Source organism: Curcuma longa, chromosome 14, assembly GCF_044706935.1.
Source record: "Curcuma longa cultivar G26 ecotype Majalengka, Jawa Barat chromosome 14, ITB_CL_G26_1.1, whole genome shotgun sequence".
Taxonomy (NCBI): Eukaryota; Viridiplantae; Streptophyta; class Magnoliopsida; order Zingiberales; family Zingiberaceae; genus Curcuma; species Curcuma longa.
Window position 1 is genome coordinate 4,522,449 of NC_133874.1, and position 12,849 is coordinate 4,535,297.

Below are 12,849 nucleotides of genomic sequence, written 5' to 3' on the forward strand. Positions count from 1 at the left end.
TGCGGCGGTTGGCCGCCGACGTCGGAATATTAAATAGCGGTGGATGTCGTTGAAGCAGCCTCCCATGACGTTAATGCATGGAAGGAAGAGAAAGGAAGAGTACGTACCTTCATGAGGCATTCATTATTGGATCTGGATCCTTAAATTTAAGTCCGACATCGCTGGACGTGCCATGGGTTTCAGGTTTGACCGTTGACCATTGGGAATGCTCTCTACTTTCAACTTTCAGTCCCTGGATTTCAATCTGTAAGTAGGCCCATTTCAGGGAGGAACTCTAAGTAGAAGTGATTTTGATCTACTCCTGTTTTTCTGTCACACACTGCAAGAATAACTATATATGTAGGATCATCTAAAAAAACTAGTGCAGGTATATATAGTTATATAATAAGTACCACTCGACAAGAATGAGTTCTTGGATCAGATGATACAATTCTAGGAGTTTAACAGTTTTTTTAGAATTTGTAATTGGATTAATTTTTTTTTTTAGTTTCTTCAGATTGGAGCCTTTCGGAGGCACACAATTCTCCCATGTTATTATAATAAACTTTGGTCTGCTGATTCCAAGTCTGAGATTTTGTCCTAATTTTGGAGAAATTATTGATAAATTGTTTTAGGTTACTGAACAGGAGAAATGCAGGAGAAGACTAAGCAAAAATAACGACTGACTTATAAAATTTTGTTGCAGGAGAAGATCAATATCTAAAAAGTTTCATAAAAAGAATAACTAGAGAGGCTTCTTAAGCAAACACAACCAGTTCTCAAGATTAAGTATGAATTCCAAGTCATAACAGTTAATACAAACAAGTGAAAGCAAAAATAAAATAAAATATATACTGAAGCCTTTCTATCTAATCAATTTTAGTCAAGATTAAAAAAAATTCAAATCTGGATAGAAATACCTCACATAATAAGAGAGATGCCAAAGCAAGAGCTATAACCAATCTATAAATAACTAGCATAACCTCTATCATGATCCTGCTGCTGATTTCCACACCTTGATTGGAATTCAGTAAACTTGCTCCATGACCACATTTACTGACTATTGGAAGTTTGGAATTATGCAAATGCAATAACTTAATCATGTTACTTTGGAACAAAGAGAATTGAAAACAATTTGGAAAAGCTAAGAAAGGTGGTAAATTTGCATAAACTAATTAATATCAGTAAGTGCTTACTGCTTCATGAGCTGCTTTGTTGGTGACACTAGCTCAATGGATCAGTTTTTTGCCTTACCATGTACCACAATTATGGAGCAAAATCCAATAAAATTATCTTTTTTAGGTACAGACAAAAACCAAACTCAATAAGAGTCTTAAGACAGTTCCTCTTGGTATTACTGCTTATATGATATGTGTTCACCCTGTGAGTTGCTAGTCACTTCTTATCTAATCTGCCTGTGTGCATACCCACCAGTCGAGCAGGAGAAGGATCAAAATGGAAAATGAAATCCATGTGAGAATCAAATCCAACATAAGACTCCTTAAGCTCCAAGAAAGTCCATACCCACCAATCAAGCACCACAAAAGAAAAAAAATAGAGTAAAATAGCCCATACAATTTCACACTAGTTTCTTATAGAAAATTCATCTCATCCATCGAACAAGTCAAATTGTCATCATCAGTACCGACAAGCTTTCATGCCATTGATACACATGAACTTTTAGACTGTGTTTCCTAGGAGGGATAGTGAATAAGAAAGAAATGTGGAAAGGGATTGACAGTGAATAGAAGGGAAAAGATAAGGTGATTCTGTTGCTATATAAGTTCACAGAAAGATCATCCGCTCCCTTGCCTATGTTCATGCCCACAAGTGGAGCAAGGACAAAAAGGGATAGAGTACAATGGTCCATATAGTTCAACTAGCTTTATATCCATCCTAAGACTATTTTGTCATCATATGAACTTGCAGAAAGTTCATATCCACCATTGAACAAGTCAAATTGTCATCAGTATCAGCAAACCTTCCAAACGATTGATACACAGGAACTGTTGTTGTTGAATTGTGTTTCTAGGAGGGATAGAAAGTAATGAAGAAAGAAATGTTGGAAGGGATAGAAAGTGAGTAGAAGAGAAATGATAGATGATTGCAATGTGTTTCCTCAACAGAAAAGAAACATATACAATTTTCTTTCACATTATTTTCATGGGGGAAACAAGGAACAATCATCTGATTAATTTTATTTTTCAAAAATTAATAATAATGACTAACCAATTCTGATAGAAACAGAGAATTAATTCTCTCCATCTTTGATTCCCTCTCCCCATTTCTCTTGAAAAAAATGGAGGAAGAATTCAGGAGAAAGTATACTCCTCATCACCTTTCCCTTAAGTATGTCCTTCACTTCTTATGCATACCATAGAACACACAGCATGAAAGAGTTCCGATAAAGGATAGTTTATGATCAGCCTATAATTGATGGTGACTGTGTAGATAATTACACAAAAAATGAATTTTGCATGTTCTCCTACTTCCAGAAAATGAGCTATATCAACAATGAACAGACTAATTATTTTACACTGTTAATTTTGGAAAAGAAAACAATTTGCTTATAAATTTAATGCAAGAATGCTTGTGTAGAATTCACATTATAAAATCATTCTACATTCTAGTATTTGCATCACATTAACATACAAATTTTAATCAGAGTGAAAAACATGAATGCAAAAATTGCACCTCCTTTTCAATCCAAGAATCAGCACATGTCACATGAGAATACTATATCAACCCTGATCCATTATAAAATTACATGTCAGGTATAGCATTAGGAGATTCTTAAAATTATATTATAATGAATAAACCATCTTTCGACTATCTCATACTAAACAATGTCCCTATAGAAAATTGAAGGTGATTCGTCACTAGTTCACTTTCATGACAAAAGCAGGAGTACAGGCTATCTTTTGTATATCAATCAATTGTGTGAGAACTTAGATAAGATGAAAAAGGTAGAAAAAGGAAACATATTTGGAAGCTACACAATCCAATACCATGAATCACAACCTCTACAGCATGCTCACCCAGTGCAAAGATAACAAACAAAGAGATGGAAGAATAACATATAGGAATATCTCATCCGATATGTACATTTGAGGTACCAAGTAATTAGGATCACAAAAACAGAATCCCAACAGTTTGAGATCAACTACAACCATAAAGATCCTGCCTTTGAGCCAATTAGAATAGGGCTGGGTCAGTACGATATACCGAATTTTACATATGATACCGTATACCGTACCAAAAATTTCGGCATAAAAAAAACATATACCGTTACCATACCGAAAATTCGGTATACCGGAATTTCGGTATACCGAAAATTCGGTATACCGAATTTTCAGTATAGTATAAAATGCATATCGATCAAAATGTTCGGTATACCGATCATACCGACCATACTGAAATACCGACCAACCGACCGATCATACTGATCATACCGATCGTATAAAAATGTTCGGTATACCGATCATACCGAAATACCGTACCTAATGTCAATTTTAAAAATAATAAATAATTTATAAGAGGATATATAATAGGTGTTTCGGTATATACCGAAATACCGAAAAATAATAATTTCATACCGATACCGATACCGATACCGAAAAATTCGGTACGGTATTATACCGTACCGAAATTTTCGGTATACCGAAATTTTCGGTATACCGAAATTTTTGGTATGGACAGTAAATATCGGTATGGTATGTGCGGTATACCGAAAATTCGGTATTTTTTCCCACCCCTAAATTAGAAGGTTAAGGCACACAAATTTCTCAAATTTTTTAAGAATTTAAGGAAATGGCTCTTTTCTGAGACATAAAACAATCAATAAGTAGGTGCTGCCAATAGCAATACTAAAGAACAATAATGATGAGACATTTGCTTGTCATGACAGCTTCTACCTTCCAAAAGGGATTGTAAAAGCTCAATTAACTTAAATAATCTTTGCAAATATGCGCAACCATGATTGAATAAACTTACCCTCCAAATTTTTCCTTATGAGTTGGAAGTCCAGACATCATAGCGTTATAAACATTATTATTAGAAGTAAACAAGTTAAATGAAAGAAAATTATAGAATAGAGCTTATATAAATTATGTCGGTGAAGTAAAAATTATTTTTAGGTTAACATATAGTCTTATTAAAAGTAGAAAATCAAAGTAAAAAAGGATTAAATAATTAAATCATATCGAATTCATCTCGCCACAGTTTAATGCATACCCTGATGTGTGGAGTATCAATACATCTAGTACAATAAAATTTAAATCCAGTTGGTTGTCTAATTATTATAATCAAAGTAAATAAACTAAGTGAAGAATATTAAAGAAGTAAATAAACAAAGAATATTAAAAGCATGTCAAAGTGTGCTTAGTGTTGGAAACAAGACTGTACCAAAACTATACAGTTTTGGCTGAAGACTGAACTTTGGCACAAAATGCTGTTTAAACCTTTGATATTAATGTCAAGTTTTGCAATGCTGTATTAAAATAGAATTTTCATGAGAAACAAAATTGTATCTGTCATCTTTCTGTCCACATAGAAATTCATGAAGTTTAATAGCAGTAACATAGGTTAGCAACTTCCCAACCTGGTTTTGGCAATTAGATTATTGTCATCCTCACATCCAGCTTTTTGGAAATACAAATTGGAACCATTTAACGGGGCCAAATTCTAAGATTAATTCTAAGGTAATGATTGGAGTTGCGGCATCAAGAGAATAATGGACGGCTCAAGACTAGCCACAGCTAGGGGTGGGAAAAAATACCGAATTTTCGGTATACCGCACATACCATACCGATATTTACCGTCCATATCGAAAATTTCGGTACGGTATAATACCGTGCCGAATTTTTCGGTATCGGTATTGGCATGAAATTATTATTTTTCGGTATTTCGGTATATACCGAAACACCTATTATATATCCTCTTATAAATTATTTATTATTTTTAAAATTGATATTGGGTACGGTATTTCGGTATGATCGGTATGCCGAACATTTTTATACGATCGGTATGATCAGTATGATCGGTCGGTTGGTCGGTATTTCGGTATGATCGGTATGATCGGTATACCGAACATTTTGATCGGTATCATTTTATACTATACTGAAAATTTGGTATACCGAATTTTCGGTATACCGAAATTCCGGTATACCGAATTTTCGGTATGGTAACGGTATATGTTTTTTTTATGCCGAAATTTTTGGTACGGTATACGGTATCATATGTAAAATTCGGTATACCGTACCGACCCAGCCCTAGCCACAGCATACAAGGTTCTGCATTTGACTTGTGTCATTGCAGTTCCACTCAGTTGTTTTTCTTATTGAGAATTGCCTTTTGAATATTGTCTACTTAAACTTGGTTTTCTTTTCTAAATCTCAGCATAAAAAACCTAATTCCAAACACCAACTCACTCATAATGCCCATATAATCTGCTAAAACTGAGAACCTTTCTTTTCTAAACAGATTAATGTGTTACTGATTATTGTCTGTCGTTCCAACTACAATGGCAAGCATCATTAGATGTCTTTCAAGAAGAAGCAAAGAAACCACAAGTTTTCAAGATCTTATTGAGATCATACAAATATATGAACCAACAGGAAAAAAGAAAGAGTAATCTACACTGTCGGAAACAAACAAACCTTTGATTGCACTAAAAGTTATCAACTCATCAATCATCTAGAGAGCAATATCAAGCTTCCCTTCATAAAATGATTCTTCAATTTTGGCCAATACCCACATCCATTGTACCCATCCACAAGAACAGGAACATCAGTTTGTGACCCCTGGCTTGTAGTGGACAAAAGTTAAGAAACAAACTTATGCGCAATGTTTCTGTGCTTGGTCAGAAGTGTGGCTGCATTAAATTTTATATCCAAATAATTAGTATGAGTCCTACTAATAAAGATTCATAGTTGGATCGTTATAGAGCTCTATGTCTTTTGGAATTTCTTCTTTCATTAACTTCTTTTTTTGATAGCTTGTAGTGGGCCTTGTGGTAGTCAATCTCTGTCTTTGAATGTCCTGAGTCAGGCATAAGTTATTAAGTAACAACAACCTTGGTGTACTATGAGGGATATGCAGTGTTGGCTCTTGTCTCATTCAAAATGTCAATTAATAAATGGCTCCTAAGTAGGCCATGAATCTACCCACCATTAACCTTGAACATGGAAAAAATGATTGAAATGTGGCTAATGTAGCTTGTGTATGATATATTCTATTCATAAGATTACCTAATTCAAATCTATGCAGTTTGGTGAGTGTTAGAAATATGGAAGGAGGGAAGCTAATGTGTCTGGTGCTGACATGGAAGGGGACTAGGGCTGGGTCGGTACGGTATACTGAATTTTACATATGATATCGTATACCGTACCGAAAATTTCGGCATAAAAAAACATATACCGTTACCATACCGAAAATTCGGTATACCGGAATTTCGGTATATCGAAAATTCGGTATACCGAATTTTCAGTATAGTATAAAATGATACCGATCAAAATGTTCGGTATACCGATCATACCGAAATACCGACCAACCGACCGATCATACTGATCATACCGATCGTATAAAAATATTTGGTATACCGATCATACCGAAATACCGTACCTAATATCAATTTTAAAAATAATAAATAATTTATGATATATAATAGGTGTTTCGGTATATACCGAAATACCGAAAAATAATAATTTCATACCGATACCGATACCGAAAAATTCGGTACGGTATTATACCGTACTGAAATTTTCAGTATACCGAAATTTTCGGTATGGACGGTAAATATCGGTATGGTATGTGCGGTATACCGAAAATTTGTATTTTTTCCCAGCCCCTAAAGGGGACAGATTCTATGAACAAGTATACAAGCCTCACTCTCATAAGACATAAGAGAAGTCATCATTTAAATTGCATGATCATGGCCATCTAACAAGCATGTCATAGGTGCTCTACTAGCATCATCATTCAAATTTCATAACCAAGTCTATCTAATTAGCATGTTTTAGATTTTCTGTTGGCTGCGCTAGAGGTTTAGCATTCCAAGCACGTAGTTATACATATTTGAACCTTTTGTTGTTTCCTGTTGTAGTCTTCATGTCCTTGATTTGGTCCATGGATTTTGCAAATATGTACATCTGCGAAAGCATGAAGGGAAGGGCAGTTTGCATATAAAATAAATAACTTTTCTAGTTTTGGTGTTCTAGCTGTTAGATTTTTATCATTGTACAACTATTACAATAGGCTGCATGAAGAAAGGCTGCACGAATCAGCTACTTCCACACTGGCCAACAACACATCATCAACCTCAAAGATCCCACAGTTCTTCTGTGGACCTGGGCTCAACCATGAGCTTCTGACATGCAATGAATGTATGTGAACTGTGAAATTTATTGCGCAGGAATCTATCTGTGCATGAAAAAAAAATCACATTGTTGATCCAATTTCTCACTGTTTTTATTATTCCTAGCATACTTGTTATAGTACTAATGTTCAGGTATGATCCACCATTGAAACCTTTATCATCCCTTATAAAATTTAGCATTTGAATGAAATTCTAGTTAATATAAATTGGACAAAAACAAACTCAGACCTTTGCATACATTTAACTATGCTGTTCATTTAAATAAGCATTCCACCCTGAACATTCATATTGAACAAATGCAGCGAGTTACCATGCATGCACCATACAAGACCCAGAACCCTCTCATAGGAGCCTTTCCTCAAAATGTCAAATATAGGGTGGTCTTAACAAACAGTCTAGTACATGATTGAGAAGCAACAAGTAGTTATAGGGATATTTGTATGAAAGAATGAAGAGAAAAAGATTGGCATACCTTCCAAATTTTAAAAATTAAGTTTTGCTTGACACTGGATGTGATCCTTGTGGAGCTTGAACAGGACTCTACAAGAACAGAACGATACTATGCGACTGAGAAAACAAAACAAGGATAGGAATTGTAAAACACGACTTGAAAAACAAGTAGCTAAATTTATTAGAAAAAAAATCACAATTTCACAAGACGTGCTCAATGCACTGGAACTCTTTAAGAGTATTCAAACTACTCCAAACCTATTTATGATATTATGATAGCTGATAAAATGAAATAAATTCTTACAAAAGGTGTCGGCCTACGCGAAAAGTGTGTCTGGTTAAGTTATTAAACTCGATCGGAATAATGTGTAATTCCCGCCTGACCTGACCTACTGATTCTGTCCTCTGTCATCGCACATTTCCACTCTTCCCTTTAAAAATGTCGCTGTGACAAGGGGAAAGCCAATCGATATGCATGAAATCGAAAAGGATAAAATCTCATCAAATAAAGCGGCATTCTTCAGCAAACCAGAACTTCGAACAAAAATTGTGCGCTAATCTTAGCAAGGACCGAACAAACATATAGCAAGAAATGAAAACATTCCCAAACCCAACAACAGCTGAATCATTATTGTTTTACTGCTTTTGGATTGCGACTTCTTGCTACTGACCATGACGACGATCCGGAGACACGGAAGGGAAAGGGAGCAAGGGGTCACGAGCGCTGTTCGCAATCTCATCATACCTTACGGGCTCCTATCGTCCTCCTCTCTCATCTCATCTCATCGCTATCCATCCCCCTTCTTCTTTGGAGCCTTTCTCTCCCCTCGCTCTGGCTCTTCGGAGAGTGTGACAAGAACTGCGTGGTCGTCGTGGGTGGCAACGACGTACCTTGCGAGTTGCGACTTGCGGCTGGAAAAGAAAAGAAAAAACAAAATTTTTATTCCTCTAATTTGTTATTTCAATTTTGAAATTATTAAAATATCTTTTAAGTTTTTTAAATAAATAATATATAATTTAAGAACATGATTTAAAAATGAGTCATCCTCTTTATTTATATTATTTAAAAATTCAATTGAAATCATAATTTCCTTTTTATCATTAATGTTGTGAATAGTTAATTAATCTGCAAAGTATAAATTTGAACCTCTCTTCTAAATAAATTTTTATTAGTACATAATTAACTAGTGCTCATTGTTTATTTATGTCGGAACATAAGTTTAGTGGAAATCTAGAGAAATATAAATACAATGTCACGAGGACAATAGTTTACGTAATAACAAACGCTCTTAATTGGGAACATAAATCCCCTTATATAAAATACAATGAGAAATCTTAATTCCACTAATAACAATCCGGGGCATAATGAATTGATTACAACGGATAAACTTCCTGAAATGGGTAAAAATTAAATATTAGCAAAGTCGAAGCAATACCTTCTCCCGTCGTGATCAATTGTAACTTTTCGATTTACTTCTTCACAGATAATCGTAGTACTGAAGAGAAATCTTACACATAATGCATATATAGAGCCATCTAACCATCCACTCTTTGAGCTTTGGGTGTGATTACATAACTTATAACCTATGTTCCAGAACATGATGCTTCCATCACAATGCTCACTTATGAGAATTATTGTTCCCGCGAGCGTGATGCAATAATAAAATACTTAGGAGAATAAATAATAAGATCAAAATTCAAATTTTAATAGGAATAAATATTCTGGAGATCGGTCTTTAAGTATGCAATGATATTAGGTATGAGATAGGAAGTTTTGGCAGATCAAGATTGACTAGATGTTAAGTAACGATGAAGTCTTCGATAGATCAAGGTTGATCGGATGTTAGGTAATGAGGAAATCCCAATAGGTCAAGGTTGACTGGATATTAGGCAATTGATGTGTGATTTTCTCAAGTGTGTGATCATCGTCAAATAATAAAATATTATCCTCTAGGACCGTAGAATCGAGTACCAATCCAAATGTAAAGTAGGCTATTTAGAGAAACCGAAATTGAGAGAATTTGTTGTGAAAGTAAATGAAGAAAGAAAGCAAAGTGAGTGAGAAAATCAATTTTAAAGACAATTTTAGAACTTCGATTTTACCTCAACAATCCTTGATAATATAGTTGTGAATCTCTTTTTTATCTCAATGTTGATCAAGTTTGAAGGTGGTCTATCCTAAGATAATCGATACTCCTTTCGAGTTTATACTAGTGTATATACCCAAATACGACTTCTACTTTCATAATAGTCATACCAAGATGGTCACTTTCTACTAGAGGCACTGATGATTTAGGATTTTTTTGATTTTAATCGATTCAATTTTGGGCTTTTATATGAAAATAAATTATGAAATGGATCGATTTGATCTTAATTGTCCTATATTGCATAATCTGAGGTTTGATTCCAATTTTTGTGATTTAATGGTGATTTTTTGGCATTAAATGGATTTTTATTGATTTTAGGGCTAAATCGGATCCGACTCGAGCTCAACCGCGGTCAAATCAAGTCAAATCAAGTCAAATTTGTCAAATTGATCAAGCCAACATGAAGGACATGATCTGGATCGAGCCCGATCAAAATCTCAGAATTTTTTGGAAACCCTAAGAAGCCCTAAAGCCCTAGATCAGTTCTCACCGCTGGATTCAAGATCAACGGCTCAGATCTGTTGATTAATAAGCAGTATAAAATCAAAAACCTTACCTGATGAATAGTGACCCGGCCGCTACTGTGCTTCGTCCCCGCGCCTCCTCCTCTGTTGAGGAGCGTAACTCCACAGCCAGTCCCATCCAAATCTTCCACTTCGAGCATCTTCCTTGATCCTTGAGGAGGCTGGAACCGGTCTCTTGGGCACAAATCGGCGGCTGGGAACTAGCGACGGTGAGGGTTTCTCCGCCGCTGGAATCCTCTGTTCGCGGCAATTACGGCGAGTCACGGCATCCTCAGCTCCCGGAATTGGAAGAGGGGTTCTCTGAAGGTCTCGTAGCCAGCTCGAGGGGTCAGTGACTTCACCGGCGCGAAGAGGGGAGCACCATTCCAGTTTGCAACATCGAAGGCGACTCAAATCCCGATTTCTGTAGAATTGAGGAGGGTTTCTTCGGTTTTCAGAGCTGTGGACGCGAGCAAACGATCCAGGGATCGTAGTCCAGCTTCTTAAAGGATTATCGGTGCCTACATTGGGTTAACGGCGGCTGATTGACAACCAGCTGAGGAAGATACGAAGAAGAGGAAGTCGCGGATGCTTATTGCTTTTATTCCTGCATTTCATTTGATTTCTGATTTCTGAAATTTTGCTGCTGTTTTTCATATTCCAGCTTTGTTCATTGTTTTCCTTAGCAACATCTATGGATTTGGTTTACTTAATTGGCAGCTAATGTTTCTTTGAATTCTAATCTAGTTATAGTTTGTCAAGTTTCCAATTCTCAGCTGTTTGCAAAAAGAAACCGGAATCTGAACTCTCTTGGCACTGTTCCGTGCCAAAGGGTTGAGGTTTTTGCCGGTTTATTAGCTGCAGGAATTCAAGTTTCTAAAGCTCATTACATTTGATTAGTTAGATTTAGTTCATATAGTTAAATTTGTTTCTTCCTCATTTATAAGTTAGGATTTTGCAATTCTAGGATTCTTGCTTAATAGGAATAGGTTTAATTTTTGCATTTTGCATTTAGTTGTTGATTTTCAGTTTCATTTCATTCAAAAACACCCAAAACCCCCATTTTATATGGAAAACCCCAAAAATACGACACGATAAGCTCAATTTAGGCAATTTTCTACTAGTCCTTGGAAAAACACGACTCGAGGCCCCTATACTTCATTTATTTGCATTTATCGTGGGTTTTCGATAAAATCTATAAATTCTAATTTGAAGCCCTATCGTGACATCTAATCTAGGGTTGTCAGGCACCTATCATGAGAACCTCGCAATCCTCTCGACCTCTACTATTACTTCGTGATGCCGAATCAAGATAAACCCCTTACACTCTATGATAGCCAATGGTATCCTCTGGAAGGTTTGAACTACTTTCGTGAACAGCCCTCAAGTTTAATTATTATAGATCCGAGATCAGAGTTTGTCTTTTGGTTTTTCCTCCTTACCCTAAGATCTATGCTAACATCCATTAAGATCTGCGTACATTAATAATTAAATCAAGGATCAACACATCATGCGATAAAAGAGATAAATATCAACATACAATTATCAATTCAATATCAAATTACTCCATAATCCTAGAATTAAGGGAACTACTCCATGATAGATAGAGATACAAGCCAAAGATATGAAGTAAAGCATTCTACAACTCAAAATAAGAGAAAGATGTAGAGGGAACTCAATCATAGATATCGATATCGGCTTCGGAAGATCTCCTTGTCTTCTTGATGAACGGAATTTTTACACCCTTTGAAAGATGACTCTCTCCTAGGGTTCTCTGTCATGGGGAAACCCTTGATGCATTGAACAGGAGCCCCCTTAATTCTTTTATAGCCTCAAAAGGTTTCAAATCTAGTACGACTTTCCTAAAAATCAAGGGCGTCGCCACCGTGCCACGGTCATGATGGGAAGCATGGTCAGGCCGTGTGACATGTTTGATGTTTCCTCGATGGGTGTCAAAGTAGAACACTGTCGTGTCACGGGATACGCCCAGATGTGTTCCATGTTAAAAATTTTGATTGACATGTTGATGCTCGTTCTGCCTCTAGGATAGTAGATGACTGTGTCAAGGGACATAAGTAGGTCGTGTATCACACTGCATCATGTTATCCTTAGACTTTTCATCTCCAATGGCAGTCTAACTTCACATCATGTCAATCAAACACACAATGAACAGTTCTTTGAATTAAAATGATAAAAAAGATGCAAAAGTTAGAAAATATACAAAATATACTCCTGTAATATAATAGATGCATGCTAAATGATAACAAAAATATATACATAAATCACACACATTAGCAACGAAAAATCTAACGTGTCAAGGTTGATTAGATGCTGAACAAAAGAAGTCCTAATAGATTAAGGTCAATCAAATACTAGGCAAGGATGAGACTTTGAT

At 35.7% G+C, this 12,849-nt stretch overlaps 1 pseudogene; it reads right to left on the minus strand.

Annotated features, from left to right (window-relative positions):
- Positions 1–2,640: 2,640 nt before the first annotated feature.
- Positions 2,641–10,615, minus strand: LOC141845452 (uncharacterized; annotated as a pseudogene).
- Positions 10,616–12,849: the final 2,234 nt, after the last annotated feature.